An 18,936-nucleotide genomic window follows, 5' to 3' on the forward strand; every position below is an offset into this window, starting at 1 on the left:
GAAGGGATGAGACCAGATGCCATGATCTTCGTTTTCTGAATGTTGAGCTTTAAGCCAACTTTTTCACTCTCCTCTTTCACTTTCATCCAGAGGCTCTTCAGTTCCTCTTCACTTTCTGCCATAAGGGTGGCATCATCTGCATATCTGAGGTTATTGATATTTCTCCCGGCAACCTTGATTTCAGCTTGTGCTTCATCCAGCCCAACATTTCTCATGATGTAATCTGCATAGAAGTTATATAAGCAGGGTGAAAATATACAGCCTTGACGTACTGCTTGCCCAATTTGGAAGCTATCTGTTGTTGCATGTCCAATTCTAACTGTTGCTTGTTGACCTGCATACTATTTCTAAAGAGGCAGGTCAGGTGGTCTGGTATTCCCATCTCTTTCAGAATTGTCCACAATTTGTGGTTATCCACACAGTCAAAGGCTTTGGCATAGTCATTAAGTGGGAATAGATGTTTTTCTGGAACTCTCTTGCTTTTTAAATAATCCAACAGATGTTGGCAATTTGATCTCTGGTTCCTCTACCTTTTCTAAGACTAGCCTGAACATCTGAAATTTCATGGTTCACATGTTGTTGAAGCCTGGCTTTGAGAATCTTGAGCATTACTTTTCTAGAGTGTGAGATGAAAGCAGTTGTGCAGTAATTTGAGCCTTCTTTGGCATTGTCTTTCTTTGGGAATGGCAAACCTCTTCAGTGTTCTTGCCTCGTGAACCTCATGAACAGTCTGGAAGTGCAAACAGGTAGGACACCGAAAGATGAACTCTCTAGGTTGGTAGGTGCCCAATATGCTACTGGAGATCAGTGGAGAAATAACTCCAGAAAGAATGAAGAGACAAAGCCAAAGCAAAAATAACAACCAGTTGTGGTAAAGAGCAAAACTGCATAGGAACCTGGAATCAAGGCAAATTGGAACATTGACATTTTAGGAATCAGCAAACTAAAATGGACTGGAATGATGAATTTAACTCATATTACCACTATATCTACTATTGTGTGCAAGAATCCCTTAGAAGAAATGGAGTAGCCATCATAGCAAGCAAAAGAGTCTGAAATACAGTACTTGGATGCAATATCAAAAATGACAAAGTGATCTCTGTTCATTTCCAGGGCAAACTATTCAATATCATGGTAATCCAAGTCTACATCCTGACCAGTAATGCTGAAGAAGCTGAAGTTGAATGGTTCTATGAAGACCTACAAGACCTTCTAGAACTAACACATTAAAAAGATGTTCTTTCATTTTAGGGGATTGGAATGCAAAAGTAGGAAGGCAAGAAACACCTGGAGGAACAGGCATATTTGGCCTTGGAGTACAGAATGAAGTAGGGCAAAGGATAATAAAGATTTGCCAAGAGAATGCACTGGTCATAGCAAACACCCTCTTCCAACAACACAAGAGAAGACTCTACACATGGATTTCACCAGATGGTCAACACCGAAATCAGATTGATATCCTTTGCACCCAAAGGTGGAGAAGCACCATACAGTCAGCAAAAACAAGACTAGAAACTGACTGTGGCTCAAATCATGAACTCCTTATTGCCAAATTCTGACTTAAATTGAAGAAAGTAGGGAAAACTACTAGACCATACAGGTATAACCTAATTCAAATCCCTTACATTTATACAGTGTAGGTGAGAAATAGATTTAAAGGACTAGACCTGATAAAGTGCCTGGTGAACTAGGGATGCAGGTTCATGACATTGTACAGGAAACAGGGACCAAGACCATCATGCCAAAAAATAAATTCAAAAAAAGCAAAATGGCTATCTGAGGAGGCCTTACAAATAGATGTGAAAAGGAGAGATGTGAAGGGCAAAGGAGAAAAGGAAAGATATACTCCTTTGAATGCAGAGCTATAAAGAATAGCAAGGAGAGATTAGAAAGCCTTCTTCAGTGAGCAGTGCAAAGAAATACAGGAAAACTAGAATGCGAAACAAAATTATAGATACCAATGGAACAGTTCATGCAAAAATGTGCACAGTAAATGACAGAAATGGTATGGACCTACAGAAGCTGACTATATTAAGAAGAGGTGACAAGAATATACAGAAGAACTGTACAAAAAAGATCTTACGGACCCAGATAATTGCGATGGTGTGATCACTCACCTACAGCCAGACATCCTGAAATGTGAAGTCAAGTGGGCCTTGGGAAGCATCACTAAGAACACAGCTAGTGGAGGTGATGGAATTTCAATTGAGCTATTTCAAATCCTAAAAGATGATGCTGTAAAAGTGCTGCACGCAGTGTGCCAGCATATTCGGAAAATACAGCAGTGGATAGAGGACTGGAAAATGTCAGTCTTGAGGCAACACCTAGGAAGACCCCCCAAATGGTATACTAACCCTTTTACATGAAATGTAAAAATAAATGACACAAGTGAACTTACTCCAAAAGAGAAAGAGACTTTATTTTTCATTTTTTATTTTACTTTACAATTCTGTATTGGTTTTGCCATACACTGACATTACAAAAGGAACTTACGGTTACCAGGGGGAAGGATAGAGAGAAGGGGTAGTTTGGGAATTTGTGGTGGACAACTACACACTGTTATATTTACAATGGATAACCAACAAGGACTTACTGTATAGTATAGATAAATCTGCTCAATATTATGTGGAAGCCTGGATGAGATGGGATTTAGAGTATCATGGGTATATGTATATCCATGGCTGAGTCCCTTTGCTGCCCACCTGAAACTATAAAAATGTTAATCAGACCTATTCCAATACAAAATAGAAACTTAAAGTTAATTCTTAGATAAAAATTTTAAAAAGTAAATGTTACAAATGAACTAAGCTATGAAACCATAGTAGAACTACAGATGCAGAAAATAAACATAATTGGGGGCTAAAAAAGGGAGAAAGGAAAATTAAAATATTGGAGTTGACACGTACACAATACTATATATAAAACAGAAAAAAGTTTCTTCTGAATAGCACAAAGAACTCTACTCATTACTCTAAAATAGTCTATATGGGAAAAAATCTAATAAAGAGTGGATATATATATTTGTATAACTGAGTCATTTTACTGTATAACTGAAATTAATACAATATTGTAGATCAATTATATCACAATAATTAAAAACAAAAACAAAAAACTGCATCCCAATAGGAATAGATCTATATTCTTCTCATCAACATTTGGCATCATCAGTGTTTGTAAATTTTATTTATTTTTATATAAATTTATTTATTTTAATTGGAGGCTAATTACTTTACAGTATTGTATTGGTTTTGCCATACATCAACATGAATCCACCACAGGTATACACGTTTTCCCCATCCTGAAACCACCTCCCTCCCTGTACCATCCTTCTGGGTCGTCTCAGTGCACCAGACCCAAGCATCCAGTATCATGAATTGAACCTAGACTGGCAATTCATTTCTTATATGATATTATACATGTTTCAATGCCATTCTCCCAAATGATCCCACCCTCTCCCTCTCCCACAGAGTCCAGAAGACTGTTCTATACATCTATGTCTCTTTTGCTGTCTCACATACAGGGTTATTGTTACCATCTTCCTAAATTCCATATATATGTGTTAGTATACTGTATTGGTGTTTTTCTTTCTGGCTTACTTCACTCTGTATAATCGGCTCCAGTTTCATCCACCTCATTAGAACTGATTCAAATGTATTATTTTTAATGGCTGAGTAATACTCCATTGTGTATATGTACCACTGCTTTCTTATCCATTCATCTGCTGATGGACATCTAGGTTGCTTCCATGTCCTGGCTATTAAAAACAGTGCTGCGATGAATATTGGGGTACACGAGTCTCTTTCAATTCTGGTTTCCTCGGTGTGTATGCCAAGCAGTGGGATTGCTGGGTCATAACACAGTTTTATTTCCAGGTTTTTAAGGAATCTCCACAGTGTTCTCCAGAGTGGCTGTACTAGTTTGCATTCCCACCAACCGTGTAAGAGGGTTCCCTTTTCTCCACACCCTCTCCAGCATTTATTGCTTGTAGACTTTTGGATCGCAGACATTCTGACTGTTCTGAAATGGTACCTCATTGTGGTTTTGATTTGCATTTCTCTAATAATGAGTGATGTTGAGCATCTTTTCATGTGTTTGTTAGCCATCTGTATGTCTTCTTTGGAAAATGTCTATTTAGTTCTTTGATTTATTTAGTTTTTTGATTGGGTAGTTTATTTTTCTGGAATTGAGCTGCAGGTGTTGCTTGTATATTTTTGAGATTAGTTGTTTGTCAGTTGCTTCATTTGCTATTATTTTCTCCCATTCCAAAGGCTGTCTTTTTACCTTGCTTATAGTTTCCTTTGTTGTGCAGAAGCTTTTAAGTTTAATTAGGTCCCATTTGTCTATTTTTTCTTTTATTTCCAGTATCCTGAGAGGTGGGTCATAGAGGATCCTGCTGTGATGTACATCAGAGAGTGTTTTGCCTATGTTCTCCTCTAGGAATTTTATAGTTTCTGATCGTACATTTAGATCTTTAATCCATTTTGAGTTTATTTTTGTATATGGTGTTAGAAAGGGTTCTAGTTTCATTCTTTTAAAAGTGGTTAACCAGTTTTCCCAGCACCACTTGTTAAAGATATTATCTTTAATCCATTGTATATTCTTGACTCCTTTGTCAAAGATAAGATGTCCATCAGTTCAGTTCAGTTCAGTTCAGTTGCTCAGTCGTGTCCGACTCTTTGCGACCCCATGAATCGCAGCACGCCAAGCCTCCCTGTCCATAACCAACTCCCGAAGTTCACTTAGACTCGCATTCATCCAGTCAGTGATGCCATCCAGCCATCTCATCCTCGGTCGTCCCCTTCTTCTCCTGCCCCCAATCCCTCCCAGCATCAAAGTCTTTTCCAATGAGTCAACTCTTCGCATGAGGTGGCCAAAGTACTGGAGCTTCAGATTTAGCATCATTCCTTCCAAAGAAATATCAGGGCTGATCTCCTTCAGAATGGACTGGTTGGATCTCCTTGCAGTCCAAGGGACTCTCAAGAGTCTTCTCCAACACCACAGTGCAAAAGCATCAGTTCTTTGGAGCTCAGCCTTCTTCACAGTTCAACTCTCATATCCATACATGACTACTGGAAAAACCAAAGCCTTATCTCTGGGTTTTCTATTTTGTTCCATTGATCTATATTTCTGTCTTTGTGCCAGTACCACACTGTCTTGATGACTGTGGCTTTGTAGTAGATCCTGATGTCAGGCAGGTTGATTCCTCCAGTTCCATTCTTCTTTCTGAAGATTCCTTTGGCTATTCGAGGTTTTTGTATTTCCATAAAAATTGTGAAATTATTTGTTCTAGTTCTGTGAAAAATGCCGTTGGTAGCTTGATAAGGATTGCATTGAATCTATAAATTCCTTTGGGTAATATACTCATTTTCACTATATTGATTGTGCCGATCCATGAACATGGTATATTTCTCCATCTATTAGTGTCCTCTTTGATTTTTTTTCACCAGTGTTTTATAGTTTTCTATATATAGGTCTTTAGTTTATTTAGGTAGATATATTCCTAAGTATTTTATTCTTTTCATTGCAATGGTGAATGGAATTGTTTCCTTTCTATTTCTTTTTCCATTTTCTCATTATTACTGTATAAGAATGCAAGGGATTTCGGTGTGTTGACTTTTTATCCTGCAACTTTACTATATTCATTGATTAGCTCTAGTAATTTTTTTGGTGGAGTCTTTAGGGTTTTCTATGTAGAAGATCATGTCATCTGCAAACAATGAGAGTTTTGCTTCTTCTTTTCCAATTTGGATTACTTTTATTTCTTTTTCTGCTCTTATTGCTGTGGCCAAAACTTCCAGAACTATTTTGAATAGTAGTGGTGAAAGTGGGCACCCTTGTCTTGTTCCTGACTTTAGGGGAAATGCTTTCAATTTTTCACTATTGAGGATAATGTTTTTCTGTGCACTTGTCATATATAGCTTTTATTATGTTGAGGTATGTTCCTTCTATGCCTGCTTTCTGGAGTGTTTTTTTTTTTTTCCTAATCATAAATGGATGTTGAATTTTATCAAAGGCTTTCTCTGCATCTATTGAGATAATCATATGGCTTTTATTTTTCAATTTGTTAATATGGTGTATTACATTGATTGATTTGCAGATATTGAAGAATCCTTGCATCCCTGGGATAAAGCCCACTTGGTCATGGTGTATGATCTTTTTAATGTGTTGTTGGATTCTGATTGCTAGAATTTTGTTAAGGATTTTTGCATCTATGTTCATCAGTGATATCAGCCTGTAGTTTTATTTACTTTATTTATTTATTTATTATTATTATTATTTTTTTTTTGTGTGTGTGTGTGTGTGGCACCTTTGTCAGGTTTTGGCATTAGGGTGATGGTGGCCTCATAGAATGAGTTTGGAAGTTTACCTTCCTCTGCACTTTTCTGCAAGAGTTTGAGTAGGATAAGGTGTTAGCTGTTCTCTAAATTTTTGGTAGAATTCAGCTGTGAAGCTGTCTGGACCTGGGCTTTTGTTTACTGAAAGATTTCTGATTTCAGTTTCAATTTCCATGCTTGTGATGTGTCTGTTAAGATTTTCTATTTCTTCCTGGTTCAGTTATGGAAAGTTGTATTTTTCTAAGAATTTGTCCATTTCCTCCACATTGTCCATTTTATTGGCATATAATTGTTTGTAGTAGTCTCTTATGATCCTTTGTATTTCTGTGTTGTCTGTTGTGATCTCTCCATTTTCATTTCTAATTTTATTTATTTGATTTTTCTCCCTTTGTTTCTTGATGAGTCTGGCTAATGGTTTGTCAATTTAATTATCTTTTCAAAGAACCAGCTTTTGGCGTTGTTGATTTTTGCTATGGTCTCTTTTGTTTCTTTTGCATTGATTTCTGCCCTAAGTTTTAAGATTTGTTTCCTTCTATTTAGCCTGGGGTTCTTCATTTCTTCCTTTTCTAGTTGCTTTAGGTGTAGAGTTAGGTTATTTATTTGACATTTTCTTGTTTCTTGAGGTATGCCTGTATTGCTATGAACTTTCCTCTTAGCACTGCTTTTACAGTGTCTCACAGGTTTTGGGTTGTTGTATTTTCATTTTCATACATTTATATGCATATTTTGATTTCTTCTGTGATTTGTTGATTATTCAACAGCATGTTGTCCAGCCTCCATATGTTGGAATTTTTAATAGTTTTTATCCTGTGATTGAGATCTAATCTTACTACATTGTGGTCAGAAAAGAAGCTTGGAATGATTTCAATTTTTTTGAAATTACCAAGGCTAGATTTATGGCCCAGGATGTGATCTATCCTGGAGAAGGTTACATGTGCACTTGAGAAAAAGGTGAAAATCATTGTTTTGGAGTGAAATGTCCTGTAGATATCAATTAGGTCTAACTGATCTGTTGTATCATTTAAAGTTTGTGTTTCCTTGTTAATTTTCTGTTTAGTTGATCTATCCATAGGTGTGAGTGGGTTATTAAAGTCTCCCACTATTATTGTGTCATTGTTAATTTCCCCTTTCATACTTGTTAGCATTTGTCTTACATATTGCAGTGCTCCTATGTTGGGTGCATATATAATTGTTATATCTTCTTCTTGGATTGATCCTTTGATCATTATGTTGTGTCCTTCTTTGTCTCTTTTCACAGCCTTTGTTTTAAAGTCTATTTTATCTGATATGAGTATTGCTACTCCTGCTTTCTTTTGGCCTCTATTTTCATGGAAAATCTTTTTTCCAGCCCTTCACTTTCAGTCTGTATGTGTCCCTTGTTTTGAGGTGGATCTCTTGTAAATAACTTATATAGGGGTCTTGTGTCTGTACCCATTCAGCCAGTCTTTGTCTTTTGATTGAGCATTCAACCCATTTACGCTTAAGGTAATTATTGGTAAGTATGATCCATTGCCATTTACTTTATTATTTTAGGTTCGAGTTTATACACCCTTTTTGTCTTTCCTGTCTAGAGAAGATCCTTTAGCATTTGTTGGAGAGCTGGTTTGGTGGTGCTGAATTTTCTTAGCTTTTCTTTGTCTGTAAAGCTTTTGATTTCTCCTTCATATTTGAATGTGATCCTTCCTGGTTACAGTAATCTGGGCTGTAGGTTATTTTCTTTCATCACTTTAAGTATGTCTTGCCATTCCCTCCTGACTTGAATAGTTTCTATTGAAAGATCAGCTGTTATCCTTATGGGAATCCCCTTGTGTGTTGTTTGTTGTTTTTCCCTTGCTGCTTTTAATATTTGTTCTTTGTGTTTGATCTTTGTTAGTTTGATTAATATGTGTCTTGGGGTGTTTTGCCTTGTGTTTATCCTGTTTGGGACTCTCTGGGTTTCTTGGACTTGGGTGATTATTTCCTTCCCCATTTTAGGGAAGTTTTCAGCTATTATCTCCTCAAGTATTTTCTCATGGTCTTTCTTTTTGTCTTCTTCTTCTGGAACTCCTATGATTCGAATGTTGGGGTGTTTAACACTATCCTGGAGGTCTCTGAGATTGTCCTCATTTCTTTTAATTCGTTTTTCTTTTTTCCTCTCTGATTCATTTATTTCTACCATTCTATCTTCTAATTCACTAATCCTATCTTCTGCCTCTGTTATTCTACTATTTCTTGCCTCCAGAGTGTTTTTGATCTCATTTATTGCATTATTCATAATATATTTACTCTTTTTTTTATTTCTTCTAGGTCCTCATTAAAACTTTCTTGCATCTTCTTAATCCTTGTCTCCAGGCTATTTATCTGTGATTCCATTATTATTTCAAGATTTTGGATCCTTTTCACTATCATTATTCCAAATTCTTTTATCAGGTAGATTCTCTATCTCTTCCTCTTTTGTTTGGTTTGGTGGGATTTCTCCTGTTCCTTTACCTGCTGGGTATTCCTCTGTCTCTTCATCTTGTTTATATTGCTGAATTTGGGGTGTCCTTTCTGTATTCTGGCAGTTTGTGGAGTTCTCTTTATTGTGGAGTTTCCTCATTGTGGATGGGGTTGTACAGGTGCCTTGTCAAGGTTTCCTGGTTAGGGAAGCTTGTGTCAGTGTTCTGGTGGGTGGAGCTGGATTTCTTCTCTCTGGAGTGCAGTGAAGTGTCCAGTAATGAGTTATGAGATGTCAGTGGTTTTGGAGTAACTTTGGGCAGCCTGTCTATTGGAGCTCAGGACTGTGTTCTTGTGTTGCTGGAGAATTAGCATGGTATGTCTTGCTTTGAAACTTGTTGGCCCTTGGGTGGTGCTTCGTTTCAGTGTAGGTATGGAGGTGTTTGATGAGATCCTGTCAATTAATGTTCCCTGAAGTCAGGAGTTCTCTGGTGTTCTCAGGGTTTGGACTTAAGCCTCCTGCTTCTGGTTTTCAGTCTTATTTTTACAGTAGTCTCAAGACTTCTTCTTTTATACAGCACTGTTGATAAAACATCTAGGTTAAAGATTAAAAGTTTCTCCACAGTGAGGGACACCCAGAGATGTTCACAGAGTTACATGGCAAAGAGAAGAGGGAGGAGGGAGTTAGAGGTGATTCGAATGAGATGAGGTGGAATCAGTAGAGGAGAGAGCAAGCTAGCCAGTAATCACTTCCTTATGTTCACTCCACAACTGGACCACTCAGAGATGTTCACAGAGTTATACAGAGAAGAAAAGAGGGAGGAAGGAGACTGAGGTGGCCAGGAGAATAAAAGGGGGGAATCAAAAGGAGAGAGACAGATCCAGCCAGTAATCAGTTCCCTAAGTGTTCTCCACTGTCTGGAACACACAGAAATTCAGAGTTGGGTAGAGAAGAGAGGGGGTAGGGAGGAGACACAGGCGACCTGGTGGAGAAAAAGGAGAGTCCAAAGGGGGAAAGAGCAGTCAAGCCAGTAATCTCAATCCCAAGTAAAAATGGGTATTGAAGATTGGGTTCTTAAAGGTACAAAATTAATAACAAATACCAAAAAAGCAAAGAATGAAAATCTAGAGTTTGGAATTTCAAAAATACAATATTAAAGAAAAGAAGAAAAAAAGAAAGAGGAAAAAAGTCACAAAAATTATATATATATATGTGTGTGTGTGTGTGTGTGTGTGTGTGTGTGTGTGTGTGTATGTATGAAGTTTGCTTTTAAAAAATAGTGTGTTTTTTTTTTTTTGCAAAGTAATAGGTTATAAAAGTGAAAATTAAAGGGGTAATAGAGGACTTAAAATTAAAAAAAAAAGAAAAAAAGAATGATCTTAAAAATAGTAAAAATATATCTAGGAATTTCTTTGGTGTTGTCATGGGTATTGTGGCATCAGTTCATTTTCAGATAGTTCCATGGTCCGGCTTATATTTCTCAAGATCTATAGGCCCCTTCCTATGTAGTCGACATAGCTTTGATCTATGCTAATGACAGGGTTTTGATCTATTGCACCTGTCACTTCCAAGGCAGTTCCCTCTGTTTTAGCTTCTTCTCTTTGCTGGTCTCTTCAATGTCTGATTTCCACCCTGACACAAAGAGGGCAGTGGTGGACACTTTTTTTAGGCTCACTTGTTTAGTCGTACTGTGGGGAGGGAGGGAGGGATGCTGCAAAGAAATAACACTGGCATGTGCTCGCAGTGCCTCAGGCACACTGGGCCTGCCCTGACTCATGGCGCATGTAGCCTCCCTGCCCACACTACTCAGACTCTAGTTTACTCCACCAGGAACCATCCAAGGCCGGCCCTGTGCTGCATGCACCTCCCAGGTCTAAGCCTGGTTCAGGCACTCGGGTAGTACTCAGAGGTGCAGACTCAGTTTGGCTTGGGTTTTGTGCCCTTCCCAGGTCTGAGCAGCTCAAGTGATGAGGTGTTTGGTGAGCAAGGTTGCTGCAACTTATCGCCTCCCCCGTCCCTGCTGCTCGGTTTTCTGGGTGTAAAACTGGCACACATTTTTAGGCAGATGTTGACCATCCAGAACCCCAAGAAGTCTTAGTTAGCAAAGAAGCCTGCTTGCAGTTTGGTAGATAATGTCTCTCTGGGGCTGCGATTGCCTCCTTCTAGCTCTGGCTGCCTGTCACTGAAAAGGGATGGTCTGCAGCCGGCTATCTCTGTTCAGTCCTTTGCTCTGTGCACGGGCCTGGCTGTGTCTTAGGTTAGGGCTGGCTTTTCGCGTGGTAGTTATCCCACAGTCTGGTTTGCTAGCCCAATTTATTTTGCTCAGTTTGCCCTCGGGGCATTCAGGCCAGATCCTTACACTAAGCAATGCATCCCACGAATCCCTGCCCCGCCCCCGCTTGCTAGTGGTGGATGCAGGCGTCTGTGCTGCTTCTCCGCTGGGGGAGTTACCATTGGGCTCGTAATCTGTGGGTTTTAATTATTTATTTATTTTTCCTCCCTGTTATGTTGCCCTCTGTGCTTCCAAGGCTCGCCACAGACTCAGCAGTGAGAGTGTTTCCAGGTGTTTGGAAACTTCTCTCTTTTTAAGACTCCCTTCCTGGGATGGAGCTCTGTCCCTACCTCTTTTGTCTCTTTTTTTGTCTTTTATATTTTTTCCTACCTCTTTTGAAGACAATGGGCTGCTTTTCTGGGTGTCCTATGTCCTCTGCCGGCATTCAGAAGTTGTTTTGTGGAATTTACTCAGCGTTAAATGTTCTTTTGATGAATTTGTGGGGAGAAAGTGGTCTCCCAGTCCTATTCCTCTGCCATCTTAGGATAGCCTCCCTCTTTTTTTTTTGTTTTTGACTTACATTTATCTGATGACTAGGGATGTTAAACAACCTTTCATATGCTTATTGGCTCTTTGCATACATTAATTTTTGAACTGCATGTTCAAGTCTTTTGTCATTTGTTATTGTATTATTTGTCATCCTGTTTTATTGTTTTGGAAGAGTTATTTGCAGATTTTAGCTAAAAATCAGTGTTTTGTTATTATTTTCTAGTTGGTTGTTGCTGATTATTTAATAATGAGGTCATTAGATATGCATATGTGTTAATTTTAATCAAGTATTTTTGCATCATGGCTAATAAATTTTTGCCTAACTAGAGGCAATATTTTCTTTAAAATGTTATTCTTTTACATTATCATAATTACTTGCATTATGTTTATAATTATATTGTATTGCATAGAACTATTTTATATTATATATTATTACCATTATTTTATGTTATTTTAAAGCCTAATTTACATGGTAAACTTTTTCTTTATTTGCCTTTTGGATATTAAATAAAAATAAATATATAAATAAAAAATTACCTTCATATTTACTGCTTCTTATGGGCTTCAGACATATGCTAGATATTCTGAAGTGTAAAGCCAAATGGGCCTTAGGAAGCACTCTTGTCAGTAAAGATGGTGAATAAAATGGAATTCCACTGTTGCTATTCAGTCACCCAGTCCTGTCTGACTCTTTTTGATTTCATGGACTGCAGCATGCCAGGCTTCCCTGTCCCTCACCATCTCCCAAGGTTTGCCCAACTTCAAGTTCATTGCACCAGTGATGCCATCCTGCCATCTTATCCTTTGATGCCCTCTTCTCCTTCAGCCCTCAAACTTTCCCAGCATCAGGGACTTTTCCAATGAGTTGGCTCTTTATATTCGGTGACCAAAATATTGGAGCTTCAGTATCAATCCTTCCAATGAGCATTCAGTGTTGATTTCCCTTAAGATTGACTGGTTTGATATCTTCGCTGTCCAAGGAACACTCAAGAGCCTTCTCCAGGAAACATAGCTTGAAGGCATCAATTCTTTGGTACTCTGCCTTCTTTACAGTCCAGCCCTCACAAGCATACATGAACACTGGAAAGACCACAGCTTTGACTATATGGACCTTTGTTGGCTCAGTGATGTTTCTGCTTTTCAATACACAGTCTATGTTTTTCATAGCTTTCCTGCCAAGGAGCAATTGTCTTATGATTTCATAGCTGGAGTCACCTTCCGCAGCGATTTTAGAGCTCAAGTAGAGGAAATCTATGACTGCTTCCACCTTTTCCCCTTCTATTTGAAATGAAGTAATGGGGCCAGATGCCATGATTTTAGCATTATATATATATATATATATATATATATATATATATATATATATATAATATAGTTTTAAGCCCTCTCTTTCACTCTCTTCATTCACCATCATAAGAAGGTTCTTTAGTTCCTTTTCACTTTCTGTCATTAGCATGGTATCATGCACATGCCTAAGGATTTTGATGTTTCTCCCATCTTTCTTGATTCCAGCTTGTAATTTCTCATGATGTGCAGCATATAAGGTAAACAGAATGAAAAGAGATAGTCCTGTCATACTTCTTTCTCAACCTTTAATGAGTTAATTTTTCCATATGGCTTCTGTTGCTTTGGCCCTCATATAGGTTTCTCAGGTGACAGGTAAGATGGTCTTGTATTCCCATCTCCTTAAGCGTTTTTCACAGTTTGTTATGATCCACACAGTCAAGAACTTTAGTGTAGTTGATGAAACAGAGGTAGATGCTTTTCTGGAATTCCATTGCTTTCTCCATGATATAGTGAATGTTAGCAATTTCATCTTTGATTCCTCTACCTTTTCTAAACCCAATTTGGACATCTGGAAGTTCTTGGTTGGCATAATGGTGAAGCCTAGCATGCAAAATTTTAAGTCTGACCTTACTAGCATGGCAAATAAGTACAACTGTCCAATGGTTTGAACATTCTTTAGTACTGCCCTTCTTGGGAATTAGAATGAGGATTGAGCTTTTCCCGTCCTGTGGCCACTTCTGGGTCTTTCACGTTTGCTAATATATTGAATGCAACATTTTGATAGCATCATCTTTAAGGATTTAAATAGTTCTAGTGGAATTCTATCACATCTGTTACCTTTTTTGAGAGTAGTACTTCCTAAGACCCACCTGATTTCGCACTCCAGGATGTCTGGCTCTGGGAGACTGACCACACCATTGTGATTATCTAGGTCATTAAGATCTTTTTTACAGTATTCTTCTGTGTATTTTTTCCATCTCTTCTCGATCTCTTCAGCTTCTTCTAGGTCCCTACCATTTCTGTCCTTTATTGTCCCATCTTTGGGCAAAATGTTCCCTTAATATTTACAGTTTTCCTTAAAAGATCTCTAGTCTTTCCCATTCCTTTGTCTTTCTCTATTTTTAGGCATTGTTCATTGAAAAAGGCCTTCTTGACTTTCATTGTTAGTCTTTGGAACTTTGTGTGTTTCACTAGATATACCTTTCTTTTCTTTTGCTTTTCTCTTGTTTCTTCAGATATTTGTAAAGCCTCCTCAGATAACCACTTTGCCTTTTTCCTTTTCTTTTTCTTAGCTAAGGTTTTTTTCACTGCCTTCTGTACAATATTATGGACCACCATCCATAGGTTTTTAGGCATACTGTTTTACTAAATTTAATTCCTTGAATCTACTGATCACCTCCAATGCATATTCATAGAGGATTTGATTTAAGTCATACCTGGATGATCGAGTGGTTTTCCCCACTTTCTTAAAGCCTGAATTTTGCTCTGAGAAGTTGATGATCTGAGCCACAGTCAGCTAAAGGTATTTTGCTGATTAGGCACAGCTTCTCCTTCTTTGACTGCAAAGAATGTAATCAATCTGATTTTGATATTCACCATTTAGTGATGTCCATGTGTAAAGTCATCTCTTGTGTTGTTGAGAAGGATGTTTTATATGACTAATGTAGAGTGTATTCTCTTGACAGAATTCAGTTAGTGTTTTTTCCTGCTTCATTTTGCACTCCAGGGACAAACTTCCCTGTTACTCCAGATGTCTCTTGATTTCCTAATTTTACATTCCAATCCCCAATGATAGATAGAACATCTTTTTTTTTTTTTTTTGTCTTATTTCTAGGAATTATTCTACAACTTCAAAGGAAGTTCTAGGAAGTTTTCATAGAACTAATTAACTTCAGCTTCTTCAGCATCAGTGGTAGGGGCATAGACTTGAATTACTTCCGGTCATGTTGAGTGGCTTGCCTTGGAAATGAACTAAGATCATTCTGTCGTTTTTGTGGTTGAGCCTAAGTACTTCATTTGAACCTTTCGTAGAGTATGAACGTTACTCCATTTCTTCTATGGGTTCCTTGCACAGAGTAGTAGATATAACAGTCATCTGAATTAAATTCATCTACTGGAATTCCAGTAGAGCTACTTGAAACTCTAAAAGATAATGCTATCAAAGTATTACACTCAATATGTCAACAAATCTGGAAGACCCAGCAGTGGCCACAGGATGGAAATGGTCAATTATTATCCCAATTCCCAAGTAGGGAAGTACTAAAGAATGTTCAAACCTCTGGACATTTGTACACACTTCCCCTACCAGTCATTTTAGTTCAGTCACTCAGTCGTGTCCGACTCTTTGTGACCCCATGAATCACAGCATGCCAGGCCTTGTGCATCACCAAATCCCAGAGTTCACACAAACTTATGTCCATCGAGTCAGTGATGCCATCCAACCATCTCATTCTCTGTCAGCCCCTTCTCCTCCTGCTCCCAATCCCTCTCAGCATCAGAGTCTTTTTTCCAGTGAGCCAACTCTTCAGCCAACTCTCCAAAGTATTGGAGTTTCAGCTTCAGCATCAGTCCTTCCAAAGAACACCCAGGACTGCTCTCCTTTAGGATGGACTTGTTGGATCTCTTTGCAGTCCAAGGAACTCTCAAGAATCTTATCCAAGACCACAATTCAAAAGCATCAATTCTTCGGCATTCAGCTTTCTTCACAGTCCAAATCTAGCATCCATACATGACAACTGGAAAAACCATAGCCTTGATTAGACGGACCTTTGATGGCAGAGTAATGTGTCTGCTTTTCAATATGCTATCTAGGTTGGTTATAACTTTCCTCACAAGAAGTAAGCGTCTTTTAATTTCATGGCTGCAGTCACCATCTGCAGTGATTTTGGAGCCTAAAGAAATAAAATCCGACACTGTTTCCACTGTTTCTCCATCTATTTCCCATGAACTGATGGGAGCAGATGCCATGATTTTAGTTTGCTGAATGTTGAGCTTTAAGTCAACTTTTTCACTCTCTTCTTTCACTTTCATCAAGAGGCTTTTTAGTTCCTCTTCACTTTCTGCCATAAAGGTGGTGTCATCTGCATATCTGAATTTACTGATAATTCTCCATGCAATCTTGATTCCAGCTTCTGCTTCTTCCAGCCCAGCATTTCACATGATGTACACTGCATAGAAGTTAAATAAGCAGGGTGACAATATACAGCCTTGACATACTCCTTTTCCTATTTGGAACCAGTCTGTTGTTCCATGTCCAGTTCTAACTGTTGTTTCCTGACCTGCATATAGGTTTCTCAAGAGGTAGATAGGGTGGTTTAGTATTCCCATCACTTTCAGAATTTTCCACAGTTTATTGTGATCCACACAGTCAAAATTTTTGACATAGTCAATAATGCAGAAATAGATGTTTTTCTGAAACTCTCTTGCTTTTTCCATGACCCAGCAGATGTTGACAATTTGATGTATGGTTCCTCTGCCTTTTCTAAAACCAGTGTGAACATCTGGAAGTTCATGGTTCACGTACTGCTGAAGCCTGGCTTGAAGAATCTTGAGCATTACTTTACTACCATGTGAGATGAGTGCAATTGTGTGGTAGTTTGAGCATTCTTTGGCATTGCCTTTCTTTGGGATTGGAATGAAAACTGACCATTTCCACTCCTGTGGTCACTGCTGAGTTTTCCAAATTTGCTGGCATATTGAGTCAGCACTTTCACAACATCATCATCCAGGATTTGAAATAGCTCAACTGAAATTCCATCACCTCCACTAGCTTTGTTCATAGTGATGCTTTCTAAGGCCCACTTGACTTCACATTCCAGGATGTCGCGCTCTAGGTGAGTGATCACACCATCATGATTATCTTGGTGGTGAAGCTCTTTTTTGTACAGTTTTTCTGTGTAAACTGTAGAAAATTCTGAAAGAAATGGGAATACCAGACCTCCTAACCTGCCTCTTGAGAAATCTGTATGAAGGTCAGGAAGCAACAGTTAGAACTGGACATGGAACAAAAGACTGGTTCCAAATAGGAAAAGGAGTACGTCAAGACTATATATTGTCACCCTGCTTATTTAACTTATATGCAGAGTACATCATGAGAAACGCTGGACTGAAAGAAAAACAAGCTGGAATCAAGATTGCCAGGAGAAATATCAATAACCTCAGATATGCAAATGACACCACCCTTATGGCAGAAAGTGAAGAGGAGCTAAAAAGCCTCTTGATGGAAGTGAAAGAGGAGAGTGAAAAATTTGGCTTAAAGCTCAACATTCAGAAAACGAAGATCATGGCATCTGGTCCCATCACTTCATGGGAAATAGATGGGGAAACAGTGGAAACAGTGGGAGACTTTATTTTTGGGGGGCTCCAAAATCATTGCAGATGGTGACTGCAGCCATGAAATTAAAAGACGCTTACTCTTTTGAAGAAATGTTATGACCAACCTAGATAGTATATTGAAAAGCAGAGACATTACTTGGCCAACAAAGGTCCACCTAGTCAAGGCTATGGTTTTTCCAGTGGTCATGTATGGATGTGAGAGTTGGACTGTGAAGAAGGCTGAGCGCCGAAGAATTGATGCTTTTGAACTGTGGTGTTGGAGAAGACTCTTGAGAGTCCCTTGGACTGCAAGGAGATCCAACCAGTCCATTCTGAAGGAGATCAGCCCTGGGATTTCTTTGGAAGGAATGATTCTAAAGCTGAAACTCCAATACTTTGGCTACCTCATGCGAAGAGTTGAGTCATTGGAAAAGACTCTGATGCTGGGAGGGATTGGGGGCAGGAGGAGAAGGGGATGAGCGAGGATGAGATGGCTGGATGGCATCACTGACTCGATGGACGTGAGTCTGAATGAACTCCGGCAGTTGGTAAGGAACAGGGAGGCCTGGCGTGCTGCGATTCATGGGGTCGCAAAGAGTCAGACATGACTGAGCGACTGAACTAAACTGAACTCTGTGTATACTTGCCATCTCTTCTTAATATCTTCTGCTTCTGTTAGGTCCATACCATTCCTGTCCTTTATTGAGCCCATCTTTGCATGAAATATTCCCTTGGTACCTCTAATTTTCCTAAAGAGATCTCTAGTCTTTCCCATTCTGTTGTTTTCCTCTTTTTTTTTTTTTTTTTTTTTTGCATTGATCGCTGAGGAAGGCTTTCTTAATGGGGTAACCATGGCTCAGATCATGAACTCCTTATTGCCAAATTCAGACTTAAACTGAAGAAAGTGGGGAAAACCACTATGCCATTCAGGTATGGCTTAAATCAAATCCCTTATGATTTTACAGTGGGACTGAGAAATAATTTTAAGGGACTAGATCTGATAGACAGAACACCTGATGAACTATGATGGAGGTTCATGACATTGTACAGGAGACAGGGATCAAGACGATCCCCATGGAAAAGAAATGCAAAAAAGCAAGATGGCTGTTAGGAGACCTTACAAATAGCTGTGAAAAGAAAAGAAGTGGAAAGCAAAGGAGAAAAGGAAAGATATAAGCATCTGAATGCAGAGTTCTCCTGCAAGTAAGGTCATGCTGAAATTATTGCATTCTTGGCTTACTACACCAGCCAAGAACTTTCAGATGTCTTTTCTAGGTTTAGAAAAGTCAGAGGAAGCAGAGATCAAATTGCCAACTTTCACTGTATCATAGAGGAAGAAAGGGGATTTCAGGAAAGCATATACCTCTGTTTCAGTGACTACTCTAAAGCTTTTGACTGTGTGAATTATAAACAAACTGTGGATAGCAATTCAAGAGATGAGAATACTAAACTATTTTACCCATCTCCTGAGAAACTAATATAGAGATCAAGAAACAACAGTTAGAACCCTGTATTGAACAACAGACTTGTTCAGGATTGATAAAGGAGAATGACAAGGCTGTTTGTTGTAACCCTACTGATTTAATTTATACAGAGAGTATTATGAGAAATGCCAGACGGATTGAGTTAAAAGCCAGAATCAATCTTTTCTGATCACAGTGCTATAAGAGTAGATATCAACTACAGGGGGAAAAAAAGGAAAGTTAAAACAACAACAACAACAACACAAACATGTGAGGGCTAAAAAACACACTTCTGAATAA

The 18,936-nt window shown here is 38.5% G+C and overlaps 1 long non-coding RNA gene across 1 annotated transcript; it reads left to right on the forward strand.

Moving 5' to 3' along the window:
* The first annotated feature begins 1,595 nt into the window (after positions 1-1,595).
* LOC120866520 lies at positions 1,596-18,269 on the forward strand. The gene is made up of 2 exons (XR_005721678.1): positions 1,596-1,699; positions 18,206-18,269. It is a non-coding gene; the product is annotated as an uncharacterized LOC120866520 (long non-coding RNA).
* The last annotated feature ends 667 nt before the right edge of the window (positions 18,270-18,936 follow it).

Source organism: Oryx dammah, unplaced genomic scaffold, assembly GCF_014754425.2.
Source record: "Oryx dammah isolate SB20612 unplaced genomic scaffold, SCBI_Odam_1.1 HiC_scaffold_8, whole genome shotgun sequence".
NCBI lineage: Eukaryota > Metazoa > Chordata > Mammalia > Artiodactyla > Bovidae > Oryx > Oryx dammah.